The 15,051-nt window shown below is 37.8% G+C and overlaps 1 protein-coding gene across 1 annotated transcript in view; it reads right to left on the reverse strand.

Annotated features, from left to right (window-relative positions):
* Positions 1–15,051, reverse strand: part of LOC100745833 (protein madd-4) — a 109,407-nt gene that overhangs the window by 41,417 nt on the left and 52,939 nt on the right. The gene's annotated exons all lie outside the window — the stretch shown is intronic.

Here is a 15,051-nt window from a genome sequence, read left to right on the forward strand (position 1 = left end):
AAAAGAAGTGGTGTAGGATATTAGGTTTTTAGAGCACACATTTTCGTCGCTATTTCTTTCACTTAGATTCTATAATTTCATGAAATTAAAATAATTGTTCAAACTATTTAATGTAATATCACTAAAAATATTTAATTGTCCGAAAGAAGAAGATAAACAATGGCGCTATCGCGCAATTGCTTGGTTTAGACGTAAATTACTTTGCCAAGGAAGCATTGCTGTTAAATTTGCGTCGGAATTAAATAATTCGCGAATTATTTAGCTACAATGTGCCATCCAGTGTTTTACCGTTTTGGTAACAGTGTTATCCTACTTTGGTTGTTCGTAAAGCCGTTAAACGAAGCGTGTCAGCCGGCCTAGAAATCGTTCAGAATTTTCACACGACTGAAAGCAAAGGCGCAGATTTCGACGGAGCACGTCATTAACCAATTAGGTCGGACGGTTATCGGTGTTTCACGATGTCCACTTTGCAACGCAATCAAGGCACGCTGATGTCCTCTTTAAGTCAACTCAACGATCGAATATTCTCGACAAAACGGTTGGAACTGCGTTTCTCATGTAACTCGCGAATTACCAACATTCCATTTGAAATTATTTAATCGTTGATCATATACGCTTTTATAACGCTGCCAGCCAGTTTCTCATTGATTTTCCTCCCATTGTAAACGTTATTCTGTTCTGCACCATTTAATCGTTTTACGTTCAATTAACCGCGTTATCATTTCTTCTCTTTCAAAGAAATTAATAATAGCAGAAAGAGAGCAAGATGGACCGGTGTGCGGCAGTCGGATGAAAAATTAATTTATAAAAACGTGCGATCGTAAACGAGACGGCAGGTATTTGTAGCGGAAAACAAGATTAAAAGCAATAGGTGTTTCGTTCGCGTTTTGCGATGCTCGATCATTCTGATTCAACGATGAGTAAGTCAACAAATTTCACGGCACCGATCGCTAATTATCGTCGTAATTAACGGCCTGGTAATCAGATCGGCTATGACTCGAGGGTGTTCCGATTGTATGCACGTTTTTGCCGGCGTGTCGAGTTCACCTCGATCTACGACGAGCGAACGAGCCGCGATGTAAATTGACCAAAGCAAAGGGTTTATTACTGTTACCGTTCTATTCGCTGTCTCCATTTTGCTAGCCATTCAACTAGAGAAGAATCCGGGTGGCCAATAATTAATCGTTTGTTGGTTGACTGCCTTTTCGAAAAGCTATCGAGTGCTATTGGCTCTCTTTACAACAGAATATTTTATCGTATTGGTCTACGACGCAAAAAATAAATAAATCTTATCTGATACAATAAACAAGGCTATAATGATGACTTAAACAACTTGATATTATTTTAGTAATTACGTGAATCGATATAGATGCATATGTGTAAACACAAAGCTACCAAGAGCTACCAGAGCTATCAAGTTTGATCAATAAAATAATTTGTCATTTTTGAAGTCATTTTATTCATCAAAATCATTTCTTTCTCTTATGTATGTTTTAGCGTGCTTCCCACGCTAATTGCGGATAGTAGATCAAAGAAATTGTCTTCTATATCCACACCTTAAAAGAAACATGGTAACATTGATAACATGGTACACTATTATAAACTATCGGATATATTCCCAAGACGTAATCAAGTTATTCATCGATAGACCCTAACGCAATGAGGAGTTTCAGATTCGATGTAAATACGGAACCAAATTGCATTTCATGCATCTCGAATTACAAACTACAAACAAAGTTAACACTAGGTTTTGTGATTCAAATATCAATTTGGAATAAAATAACGAATATAAGAATATATAATAACGAATATTACGCGTTGTTCCCGTAACTTTTGAACAATCATACACAGACTGTTCATTATAGATATTAATCAGCTTAAATATCCAGCGAGATCATTTTTATTATATTTTCAAGATAGGCGCTCACGTTGTATTTTTTGCTAGATATATATTCGCAATAAATATTTCGCAATTCCTGTATACATTTTCAGATTGGTTTTACATTTTACTAACATAGTTATAACAGTCGTATCTCGTTAGTGCTAATGAAATTCCAAGATATTTTATATAACACATATAATATAGACATAAAAATTTTCTATGGTAAGTGCCCAAATATTTTCACCTGACAGGAGGAAACAGTTATTAATTTTCGTTGGATGGGACGATTCATGAACGAGACGATCGTTTTCGAGGAAAAATGATATTAAATTCGGTTTCAATCGCTTATTAGATTCAACAAAAATGCACCATATGGGCAGTGAAGTGCAGAACGTGGAGCATTGGCCTGCTGGCGATTCGTGTGCTGGCACTATGTTTTGCTATTGACGGAGCACCGGTCGATTTCGAACAACGGGGACATCAAAGTTCCGTATTACTTTCCGTGTTCTAACGAAGCTGATTAACAACGGTGCCAATGGTAATTAATTAACGCACCACGCCAACTGTAATTTAGTTAGAACAGCTTCCAGTTATTTCTGTCGTGATTACGTAGTTGCTCCTTTCTTTCAATATACCGAATAAATTACAAACTGTGCCTCCAGCTTAGTTATAATTCTGTTTTTAAAAATTTCTAAATCTGGAATTTAAAAAAGATAACAGATTTCTGGCTATTAAAATTCGATTCCTGACAGTGTCAGAGAGATTACATTCGATTAATTGATCATTCATCTAGCAAGTACGAAAATTACGTTCCATATCGTTTGGTCCTCTTATCCTTTTAATTCCTTTTATCATCTATGGTCAAGACGAAACGAGTACACACGACGCGATAGTTGAAAACTCCACCGTCGCTAATAAATATTAAGACATATACGAAAAGTTCAATAAGCGTGAGAAATCATTAGAACGACAGATTGAAAGACTAGCACAATTCTTCCCTGGTGGAATTGAATATTTTACGAGCGAGATATCCATGTCATTTGTTTTTTATTTTATTTAATCACTTCATCCAGTTACCAACCATTTAATCCGCATCCGATTCAATCCTCTGTTTCGATGAAAAAGGGAGAAAGACAAAACCTTAATAATCTCTATTAAATCCTCCTATCATTATATTATATTAACAAGTTTAATTAAACACGGCGAATTTTGTGAAATAAGCTTTCCCAATGATGTCATTTATGGGTCGACTTGGAATTTATTCAACGAACAATGATATCCGATTGTTGAATAGCATGAATGGAAAATGTCATTGGAACGTTATCATCAGTACATAGGTTGTCATGGGATGGGAAGTATTTTTTCTTCGAATACACCGGAATCTGTGTCGTACAGGCGCACCACTGGCTTCTGTATTTTTTGCTAGTTTAGTTTTCCGCGGAAATCCCGCTCGTTTTATTTCACCCTTTACATTTGTCTCTCGCCACCTCACTTTCGCCCATCCGCGTCGCGTCTCGTTTCCGCCTACAGCTTCCTCGCGGAACATCCATCATTTTCCGTATCCGGAATGCAAAACACTACTTACGGGACACCTGTTACTGGCCGACTACCATCTACCGATAAAAAGTTCGATGCAACGTTGAGAAAAAAGATTGCTGATACTAGATTATGCAGCGTACGTTCGATGATCGCGGTACGAAGCGTAAACAGGCAATTTTTTGTGCAAATAATTGAAAACAAAGTGCAAGATAATTGCTTTTCCAGCACACCTGCGTAGTAAAATCTATTCATGGATTAAAGAGTTATTAGCGAAATTATTATATGAGGAATGTTTTATCTAACTGCCTATATTCTTTATTTATTTCGACATTCTTCTGATCATATTGATATTTTGTTTTCTATAGAGAAAGATAATTTATATATATATATATATCTCAATAAATAAAGTAAAATTGTTTCTAATTTGAAAAATAAGCACTTCTGTACAAGAACTTTTTTCGTCGTTTTGATGCCTAAAATCCTAGATGATCCTATAGATATATCCCATCATATATTGTGACATTCTGTGCAAAAAACGTTCTATCTAATTCTTTATATTCTCTATTTATTTTAATATTCTTCTGATTATATCTCTATCGTGTTTACTATACAGGAAAGGTAATTTGCCTGCTTATCTCAACGGTCTTTAGGATACTGTCACGGTTATATTATACGTACTTTGCCGGACGAATTTTATTTCCAGGCAGTTTTGCATTCACAGGAAACAAACGGAAATCGTTTTTGTATTACAAAGGAGATCTCTTTATCTGTGAAACAGACGGCCGAGTATACTACTCGCGAATTAAATTTAGTACACGAACGTTATCCATGAATACTGTACACGTTATCTTTCATCTGTTATTTCAAAGAATTTCCGACCTCGGGGGCATTGTTATTTAGCCGCGTCAGTGAAAGTAATTTTCACTGGGTGAAAAGAGGATGACAAAGTCTTCTCCTTCCAGTCGATCATTTTTCCTGCGTTTACGCAGACACACTAACACCATTTCATCCCTCAATCCCTCGCGACGCTTCAAATTCTTAATCCTCTCAGGATTATATCACAATTATGGCAATGGGATTCCTTCGCTGTTAACCCATGTTAACACACTATTATCATCGTCGTCGTGATAATTATTAAATACAAGCAAGTCTTGACGAGATAGAGTTTCAGACTCGCGGGACGCGATTCAAAATCAAAATATTGATTTCTCTTGCACGTTAACATTGATCAAATTTACATACAATTAATTTATCTTGATCTTAAAATCAGTCCTTTTCTGTTAATCCTGTCACGTCCTTTATTTATTTTATTAAGGACAAATCAGTGAAATGATTCGTAAAAGTTGCGTAAATGTATCTTATATATTGGGTTGCTCGGAAAGTTCGTTCCGATTTTTAAGGAAAATTCAAATGTAGCACATTAAAATTTCGATATACATTTATTGAATTATATTTGTATCGTTTTGTTCCAAGACCCTTCTTCATTTTTCACACAACTCGAATATTCCAGCCTTTCAAAGCCTCTTAGGTTTTTCAGCGAAAACTTTTAAATATAATTTTTTATGCCGGCCAAACAGTTAAAGTTCTTGCCATTAAGGGAATTATGTAATGGCATAAATAGGTGAAAATCTGAGGGTGCAACGTCTGGTGAATACGGTGAGTGAGGTAGCATATCCCAACCAAGCTCCAGCAGCTTTTGTCGAGTAGTCAAAGATGCACGAGGCCGCGCCTGATGAAACACGACGCTCTTCCGATTCGCTAGTTCTGAACGTTTTTTAATTCGTTCTTGACCTTCAAGTTTGAAATCACCAGCTTTAATCCAAACTAGAAAACCATTTCCGCACAGTTCTTTCAGCTATAGCGCCGTAAACGGCGCATAATCTTGTTTGCTGGTAGTGTGACATTTTTGCCTTTCGGAATAACCCTCAATACTATCTTATCGCGCTATAATGAGTATATTAGACATTAGAATGTCAAAAAGGGAAATAATTTATCATAATGTTGTGAATATTTTAAGTTCTTCAAAGTTCATAAACATGCGGAATAGGAGGTGGGAGACTTAACAGTAGCGAGAAATTATTATAAATTTATTTGACAATCTATTGTAATGAATGAATGTAATAAATAAATTTTACAACGTGAATAGACTATAAGGAAACTGTAAACAAAATATCGTTCCTTAATGGATTAACCTCTTGCCTTGCGATTGTCTTACAAACATAATCCTTGTCAGTACTATATTCGATATTAGATGACAGGTAAAAAAGTGATTATTTATATGCAACTATTTATTTATTTATAGCCAGTAAGGATTGAACGGATTTTTTCCACATATCATAATATACTCTACCGCTTACACTTTCGGTACTTACACTCTCCGTATGAACTTTATTAGCGGGAGTCACAAGATTAGAGGATAAACACTCCAGAGTCGAGGCTTTTTTTGTACAAGACAACCGACGACGACGTCGCCGGGAATGTATTAGCCATTGTTTCCAGCGCAGCCACCGTAATCGGCTAAAACGTCTGGCAAATGCCTGGCGGCGTTTTGAGGAAACGATGGATGTAGAAACGTTCTCGCGTAATGAGTAGTTGAGATTCCTTGTTAAGGAGCGTCTCAACTCTGTAGTGCGGCTTTCGCGGTTCCAAACCCGGTTTCACTGTTTCGCATAGTTTCTTCCTCTTCTATGTTTCGCCCTGAGCAACTGCCCGCTATCCATCTCCAGTCTCGCTATTGCAAGGTTACCATGTAGTCTTCGCTACACTATAGTCGTTCAGGCGACCAACGGCCGTGTATCTGTCCGCCATATATCATGCATCCCGTTTCTGGCCTTGGTTATACAGAATACATATGCACGTACGTATATTGTGCCCGAAAACATTCATGCTTGAATAATTTTGAGGCTGGATTAAAAATTGAAAGGAAGGAGACCGGGAGAGTTTCCTCGGGTACGGTAGAAATCGTCGAAAGGATAAGGAAAGGCTAAGAGGATCGACGAAAAGGTGGCTCACGTTTAATATTTAAGGATACGCTGTTTTTTTGGTGCAGATTTTGCGGAGTGTGTAAGATTTTAATTTATTTCATAAATGTTTGTTGTATCGTAAAGGTAATGTATAATGGTACGCGTGTTGATGGTTCATTGTTTTAAATGTTCAAATTGTATTGAAAATTTTGTGAATGGTATATGTGTCTTATTTTACTGTTTAGAAATGGTTCCTAACATGTGACTATATATATATACACGGTGGTTATATACTCTTATTTTTTAAGGAAACTATTTTTTTTTTTTTTCAATTAGAACCTACACTTCATTTTTGTAGTACCAAATTTTTATGGTTATATGAAAGCAGAACGAAATAATTCGAGATTTAATTTAACTTATTGAGGATTATTTTGAATTGATAACCCGTGCTCTTTCATTACTCTTTAGCGTAAGCAGTTAAAATAATTAAACCTTCTTCTAAACTTGGCACTGTATTGTGTATTCTCCTTGTGAACGCAATACGCGATCGTGAAACCTTGACGTCAAAGATATCGCGTGCAACAATGGAATTATAATTAAAAAGGCGTGCTCCGCGGGGACAGGATTCATTTTTGCTTCGCTATCAGGAATTCGTTTGAAAGTATCGCGCCAAAAGAGAAACACAATCGCGATGTAAATTACCCGTGCAGCTTCAAAGCAAAGGAACGCAATGAAAGAAGAGAACCATGCTACGAAAAACATCGTCTTCGTAGACGAGCACGATTACGAGGTTGATGGCGAGGTTAGGAGACGAAGAGAAAAGAATATGATGCACCTTCGACGATGTCAAAGTCGCGCAGAGAGTGTGCGCTTTGGCGAAATAGCACACGAATAGCGACGTTCATCGAGGTGCTGCAGAAATAAAGGAGGAAGTCGAGGATAATGGCCATGTCTTCGTTGTTTTGGTCGCTGTGGTCATCGATGTCTTCCAAGAATCGGACCTCGTATCTCTCGAGAAGATGGAAACCTGTCTTGGAAGGCCATTTTCCCCATCCGGCGACCAAGTGACGTCCCTACATCGACGATATAAAGAAAAACACATGCTCGTGGTTGTTGTTCGCTTCTACGATAACAGAATGCCGCTCTTTTTCACGACGCTCACAGCGAAAAGAAGAAACGGGCGATCGAGGGCCACCCGAGATACAGCTCCCTCGAAAACGCTTGCGAAAATAACGTTTCTAAAACGTGTCCGGAACAACTGGCTATAAGCAATCCTGTTACTTACGCTGGATCATTTGGAGAATTTGTAGAAACATTCTTTCCCTCTGAGCACTCTTTTCTTCGCGGCAATTTCCAGCTTCGTTTCATTAGGGCGAGAATGAAGATTTTGAAATGGACGTATCGGGGAAGGGAAAATCTTGATTAAAGAATTTCAAAGTATCGAATGTGACGATTGCTTTGAGTAATTCTTATCGTTTCTGATATCTTTTCGTATACATAGACGACAAAGAAGCTCCAGAGAATATTTAAATTGCAAATTTCACAATAAAGTTATTGACGTATAATATATTATCATAAACATTCTATACGTAGAAGATTATAATTAAAACAGTTTAATGGAAAAAAATGTCTCTATCGACAGAAGCGAATATCAAATTTGTTAAAAATAAGAAATCTATAGGTCGACATTTCTAAGGATTAGACACTTTTAATATTAAAGAATACTCCGACTCCTACTTGAAGGATCCTTTATATTTCAAGAATAATGAAAATTTGAAGATGATTTACCAATTTTTATTGTACTTTGTTCAAAAAATCCAAAATCGAGCTAGCCAAAAAAAGATCGCTGCGAAATTCTTCTTCGTGCAACCTCGATTTTAGCGCGATATTTTGTAGCGTGGATCGATAGTTGGCGAAGTGGGACCATTAAGGTGCAGTGCAAGGAAGAGAGAGAGAGAGAGAGAGAGAAATATAGAGAAGAAAGAGAAACAGAAGAGGTCGGCACGTTTCTCGATTATCCGTATTTACGGAAATTCCGTGCACGTTACACCCGATAACTTTCGTAACGGATTACTCGTTGAAAGTTTCTTCAAGCAAGATGGAGAGGGAAAGAGAGAAAGAGAAAGGGGTAGAGAGAACTCGGCCCGATAAACTACACCGAACGAATCGTCAATGCAGTCAAATGGACCCGGAGGGCTGCCATCGGCTCAAAAGGATGAAAACGTGTCTGTCCTCGGAAATTTTCATTCTACGGAATTTCTCAGTGACTCGCCTCCGAGTAGTTTACACGACCATCCCTCTTCTTCGCTGGATAGGACTACACGAGCACGTTGACCGACCTTTTACGATGTTTTTCTCGGTGAATACGCGACTCCAATCTCGATTATGGAACACAGTACGATGTTCCGACTGCCTTTTTCCATACTATTTTTCCTTCCGTCCTTTATCGTAGTCGGAATTTATAGTTAAATTTTAAAAGGAGCATTTATAGAAACTTTTTGTGAATACATTATGCGTGTATAAAAAACGCTTTGAAGTTTCAGTAACATTGTAGTAAGAAACGATAATCATTATTATATCGATGAACCATTATTATATCGATTCAAAAGAGTCTGAAAATGAAGATATAATATATTTATAAGAAATATCAAAATTCTACATATATACGTATGTTTAAGACTGGTATTCCTGCTGCATATTCATTACTTAACTAGGTGTATATTTGCGATAAATGTGCTGTAATTTCTACATACATTTTCGGATAGATTTCATCTTTTACCGACATAGTCATATATCCGTGTCTTATTACGGTGGTAACGAAATTTCGCAAAGCACATAATATATCTATATACGTTTTCTATGCTAAGCATGGTGAGAGAGAGAGAAAAAAAAAGAAATAATCAGAAGATCGAAATCGTTTTGAAATAGCGTAGGAAAATTATAACCTTCCATGATTAGAGGAAGAAAGAATTCTTTTCTAAATGAGGGACGATAGATACGCAGAAACAAATAACTTCCAACGCAGTATCTAAATGAAAGGATGAGCCAAATGGAAATTCATTTGATCTCGCAACAAATAAATCCCAAGAAGCAACTTCGAATCGATTGAAATCGAACTCGTTTGCGATCGTTTCCATGAAAGTTAGATGTGAGAAGAAGCGTGTACTCGTTCCGCACGAGTATCTTTTTTTTTTTTTTTAAGAGAATCAGATTAAGATTAATTTGTTTCTTAAACGTTTTTCTATCGGAGATATCGATATCGAAATACGGGATAAAAGATTGTTAAAATGAGAGATATCAAATTTTTAGTTCAATAAATGTTTAATAGAAACAGCAACAGATTGGATACGAAACGTACTAAATCAGTGACGTCAATGATTAAGGAAGAAACATTTGAGTTAGATCAGATTCGATGAAACCAATGACAATTAAATCGTCACCTAACATGAAGTTGAACTTGTTGCGCAGAATATATACGGTAAAACGTGTGATCCATCGATCAAAACGTTTAAAGAATTCCATAAATGTCTGTTTTCATCGATTATTGATTGATCATTGATAAAAGCATGCTATATAGGTGTGCCTGTGTCGTATAAATATTTTTCCTGTACAGGCTAGTTCAAACATAACACAAAACTTGATATGTTCTATTTTTCACTATTTATTGTATGATTTATTCAACACATTCGATGCGGAAGACGAACGTACGCGTCATCAGAATTTCATAGTTTCTTACGGATGACGCGTGGATAGATGGATACACGTTACCATAGAAAAATTGATTTCCATCGTTAAGACACCTTTTGTTTTTATGTGCCTCGTTGAATGCGTTAAACGAACTGTCGAAAGCCTTATGACGATCCTAATGTAGAGCGTTTGAAGATGTAATATGATTTTTGTCAGATTTTCTTAAAGACTATTACCCACTGATAAACGCATCAGACATGGAAGCTCCACGTTACTTTTTGAGAACTTTATTCTGGAACTTCATTAATATTGCTGATGTTTTAAAATTCTTTGAGATTGTAAAACCCGCGAAACTTGTAGTTTTACTTGGATAAATATAACTACTGGAAATAATGGGAAAATCTTTTGTAAGTTAAAAGTAAATTATTAAGGAAGAATGGGGAAGCGAAATCAGGTCGAAGCAAAGAGAATTGCAGCACAGTTACAATGTGGTGGAGAACTGGATTGATTCTGTTTGCAGTAGCACGCTGCTGGTGGGAATTGGTGGATCAAGCTGAATCCGGGCTCTCAGGATTAAAATCGTCGAAATCCCCGGGCGTCTGGAAGAACTGGTGGTTGGTTGTACCGTTGCATCGACGATTCTTGTTATCCGAGGGATCTGTCCTTGGAATTAACGCGACCGTTTCGCAGTGTAAACTTGGCAATGCTCACCAGATGCATCTTCATTCCGTTTCTTGTTTGCACTGTGATAGAGATACCTTTCTCTTCTCGTTGCCACCGACTAGTTATTGTGAACCTTTTAAAACAGCTGTTTGTTCGCAACCGTTGAATTATAACGCGTATCTACGTATGTAGTACGTTTTCGGTTAAGCGATGCAAAATTGCAAAAATTTCATAAACCGACTTTAAACGAAGGTATAACGAAATATATTCCTTCAGTTGGTTCGTTGCAAATGTGAAAAGAGACGTATTTTCTATATTATTAAATACCAATAGAAAGAGCGATATATACATAAAGGAGAGACACGGAGATGTAGAAAAACTATCAACCATAAATAGCTTGCTATTTTTAAAACATATTAAATTTTAACCAATTAAATCAACAATGTCGAAAAACTTGAAACAGTACGGTTGATCTGTCAAATACATGCGGAACCTTTTTACGCGTATTTTTAAGCGAGCACAAAGGGTAGCTATTACGCGGTATAATGAAATTTGTATATATCGCACGTAAAACAATATATATCGTGCATATCTCTGACGCATGGATAAAATATTTAGAAAAGGAAAATCATAGACGCATTCGACCAAATGAAAAGACTATTTTCATAGACTGGAAAATTCTGAAAAATGTGTAATAATTCCGTACCGACGGAATTGCGAGTCTTAAGCTTTCTTAATCGAACTGGCTTTATTGCGTCGATTGCAGGATCAGCCTCTCTTGCAGCTTCATTCCTTTTCCAATCCAGCAGCTTTAATAGCGAGCAGAGAGTCTGCACGTCCCGATCCTCAATCGTCGACAATAAGTGTCGTTTTCGGATATTGCTACAACACATGGGAAATTTCTCGATACCTAACAACCGAAACGTGAAAGGTCGATGCGATCTGGATTCAGATCGGCGATAAGGAAACTGCAATTGTACGTAATTGCGCGTGTACTTTTTATTATCCCATGCAGTTACTTCGAAGGTAATTCCTTTCCTCGTTCCGTTAAATAACACTGACCTCCGTGATAAATCAAACCGAAGATATTAAAAACACGCGCTCCTATCCTTCCGAGGAAACTGCATCACCGGCACTTAATCCTCCTAACTTCGTAGCTTTTTCATTTCACTCGTTACATCCTTCCAAGTTTTTCAATTTTATCTAGATTCCTAGCAGAAGCAATTTTAACATTGCCCGATAGGGAAAGAAATCTTAGATTTCATACGGATGTATTTCATACGCTTCTGGCCATACGTATCGAGACACTTGCCAGTTTCGTACGAAATGTGATTTAAAGTATCGAGGAGACTAATAGGTTAGAATTTTGTATTCATGCAGGAAAAACGTCAATCAGCTGAATGAGTAACTAATTAAAGCACGAGGACATCGATCGAAAGATACACGCATTAGGGGCAAATGCAACTTTATTATTGACCGGCCGGCGGCTGCCCTTGGTTTCATGGAAACTGACCTGATTTTCCATCGCGTTGTTCGTTAGATATTGACGTCAAATGACCTTTCACGTTCTGCCCGGTACACGTTGCATCACACGGATGCTTTAATACACGTTTATACGTGGTGGATGCATAGCTAATTTTCTTCGATCGATACGCGTTCTTTCCTTTCGTTTTTAATTAATAAAAGAACGCGTGGATGAGACAGCGTTGAAGGATAACGTAAATGAAGGTTAAGAATAATTCTCCAACGGACTCAATTTTAAACCAGTGAAATTAATCTGGAAACTTCAACCTTTAAGCAACAACACGTTTCGACGTGTGAGAGTTCGATAAATAACTTGAATCTCGTTTTAGACCATATTGTAATAACTCGCGGCTCCACTAAATTTGACCCGGTTTTGCTCGGCCGCTAGCCCGTGGACCAGTGACGTCAGATCATCCTTCTCGAATCGACCATGAAATTAACACTGCTTTAATCTCTCTCCTGTGTCCGCAGGATGCTTCTCATTAAGCTCTAAGCTATTAATATAACAGAGTGTTTGGCATGATGTGACAGTTCACTCGAGAATTGAACTTTTGAATCGACCTCGCTGCTTTAACGCTACAACTATCGTCGCACAATGTACGTGTGTATTTGTGTGTCGAAATATAGTACACGTGGATGATTATAATGAAAATGTTTTGACGGAAACGGATATGTATGTCTAATCGTGTATTTACCTCGATAAAAGTTAACACGTGAGTAGTCTAGAGTAGTTACGTGTCTTTAACGATCATAAAAATAGAAAATCTGTAATTTGTTATTTTTTTTCTTTTTTTCACTTTAGGATAACGATTAGGGTGCTAATGAATCAAGGATAAGGCACTCTTCTGTTCTTACTGACACGGTTAGTAGACTGCGATTTTTAACGCATTTATGAAAATTTCTGAAAATATATAAATATATCGGCGGTCCAAGTTATCAGATTAGAAATTTCTATACTATTTCTACGATATTCCTACGATTACATTGGTAAACTAATAATCAGGAAATCTATCATTGATACAGTATCTATTGAAAGTGTAATCGATCCACCTTTCCTATCAGTATCCATACCTTTGAAATCCTCGTTTAATTCGTACTTGCAGTCCTTTGGCGATCACTGATGATCTAGGTTCCGGCTGCAGACACGCACAACTGCATACAGTCACACACCGAGGACTCGTATGTAATCGACCACGTACGCATGCACGCACAAAGGGATATCCAGATGGTAGAATCCGTTCGGTGGACGGAAATACAGCACTCTGCACGATGCATGGAAAGCATTTCTGTGATTGCTATCAGATACGGGAGCGTTGCTCGTGAGAATGGAACGTGGATTCGTGAATCTCGATCCCGAACCTATCTCTCCACGTTCTATATGTCCTTCGAGTTCTCCTCTCTTTTCTTTCTTTCTTTTTGCTTCTTTTCGTTCTCTGTTCTTCGCGAGATCTCGCATCAAGGTGAGCAAACGGTGGACTTGTCGCGTTCGTTTTTCAGAATTCCCGATTCACCGGGTCACAGAGCCACTAAAAACGGTTGTTTATCGATTCGTGGACCGAGAAACGTTCGACCACGCGTGACGCTCGCTTCGTGGAAGCGAAAAATAAAATGGAATTCGTTGTTTGTACACGAGATTACGTCGCCGGTAAAATATTTGTTTTTGTCGGGGCCAGGTGAAACATGGTGAATATTCTAAAATATTTTTCCGCGACGTGCGTAATATTTTGAGGCGCCAGGATGCTTGTGGGGCACCAATGGATTCCTTTGGAACAAAGTTTCCGTGCGTCGTGCCCAGCGAAAAAGTTCCGTATTAACGCGATGGAGAAAATTTTTCTTTTGACAAAGTGCAGCGATGCGGTGATCGTCGAGGAATTTTCGTCTGTGTTTTTCGCGCTACCATGAAACTTTAATAAGCGTTTTAAGCGAGAAAGAAACGAAATCGAGATTTACGTTCTGCTTGTGTTCCTTCGTCTTTACTCGAGGATATAACAAGTCACCTTGAAACACGTTGTTCCACGCGAGACCATTGTTCAGACTTTAACTTGATAAATCGACACAGTCACACCATTTTCTCATGTAAATCAGCCAAGCTCACTTCCAAGTATACTATTTTAAAACGCAATTCACGTCGTATTTAAGACCTGTACTTTTCAATCAGATATATTCACCGATACAATTAACCCTCCATTATATTATATTTTTTCTCTTGTATAAGCTCTATCTCGTGCAGATTACTCGTTCTTGGTGCAAAATGTCAAAAGTATGAACTCACTGTTCGTATTTAAGCCACGTTCATTTTTCATCCGATTAAGCGACAATTATCGCGAATTACGTTAAAGTATATAAATTTTTCGAGACGGCACGCAAACGATTTTGATGTGACACCGCAGTGGCCTTGAAACCTAATCGAGCCAAACCGCAACCCTCTGTCGTAACCGAGATTGCGGTTTCGCTGCATGCATACGACGGGCCAGTAACCCATTCGTGATGGCGCTTGTACGCGTTAAGGAAGACAAAGGCTGTCGATTATCGAGACATCGATGAAAAATACGGCAGAGCAGCGTTCTCGTCGATGTCGATGCTTCAATGTCCTGTCGATGCGCAAGAACCACGCTTCAGGCAATTTAGGAGTTGCGAAATCGTTGAAACGTTCATGCCTTGTCCGCATAATTTCTCCTAACATATCGCCTTTAACTGAAAACTGCTATGTTTAGACATTTCTAAATAATAAAACCTCGAAGAATCGTGATTGCAGTAACTGCTGCAGTTACTTTTTTTAGTATTCATTTAGTG

Source organism: Bombus impatiens, unplaced genomic scaffold (assembly GCF_000188095.3).
Source record: "Bombus impatiens unplaced genomic scaffold, BIMP_2.2 scf_1100, whole genome shotgun sequence".
Classification (NCBI taxonomy): domain Eukaryota; kingdom Metazoa; phylum Arthropoda; class Insecta; order Hymenoptera; family Apidae; genus Bombus; species Bombus impatiens.